Below are 955 nucleotides of genomic sequence, written 5' to 3'. Positions count from 1 at the left end.
GGTGGTTTTCTCGGCCCCTGGTGGATCGAGGTCGTTCCCGCTGCACAGATGCATGCGCGAGGGCCTCTTGCAGATAATTCACTTTGGCTTATTGCGCTATCTCTAATAGCACCCGCGATATCACCAGATATATATTGGATTTTGCCCTGACACTGAGTGTCCGGCCCCATGAGACTGTGGTTTTCTCGGCCCCTGGTGGTCCGAGGTCGTTCCCGCTGCACAGATTCATGCGCCAGGGCATCCTACTGACAATGCACTTTGATTTATTGCGCTATCTGTAATAGCACCCGGGATATCACCACATATATATTGGATTTTTCCCTGACCCTGAGTGTCCGGCCCCATGAGACTGCGGTTTTCTCGGCCCCTGGTGGTCCGAGGTCGTTCCCGCTGCCCAGATTCATGCGCCAGGGCCTCCTGCAGATAATTCACTTTGGTTTATTGCGCTGTATCTAATAGCACCCGAGATATCACCAGATATATATTGGATTTACCCCTGACCCTGGGTGTCCGGCCCCATGAGACTGTGGTTTTCTCGGCCCCTGGTGGTCCGAGGTCGTTCCAGCTGCACAGATTCATGCGCCAGGGCCTCCTGCAGATAATTCACTTTGGTTTATTGCGCTATCTCTAATAGCACCCGAGATATCACCAGACATATATTGGATTTTTCTCTGACCCTGAGTGTCCGGCCCCATGTGACTGTGGTTTTCTCGGCCCCTGGTGGTCCGAGGTCGTTCCCGCTGCACATATTCATGCGCCAGGGCCTCCTACAGACAATGCACTTTGATTTATTGCGCTATGTGTAATAGCACCCGAGATATCACCAGATATATATTGGATTTTCCCCTGACCCTGAGTGAACGGCTCGATGAGACGGTGGTTTTCTCGGCCCCTGGTGGTCCGAGGTCGTTCCCGCTGCACCGATTCGTGCGCCAGGGCCTCCTACAGACAATGC

The sequence above is a fragment of the Nomia melanderi genome, unplaced genomic scaffold (assembly GCF_051020985.1).
Source record: "Nomia melanderi isolate GNS246 unplaced genomic scaffold, iyNomMela1 scaffold0014, whole genome shotgun sequence".
NCBI classification, from domain to species: domain Eukaryota; kingdom Metazoa; phylum Arthropoda; class Insecta; order Hymenoptera; family Halictidae; genus Nomia; species Nomia melanderi.
Note: the sequence above shows the minus strand (reverse complement) of the source record.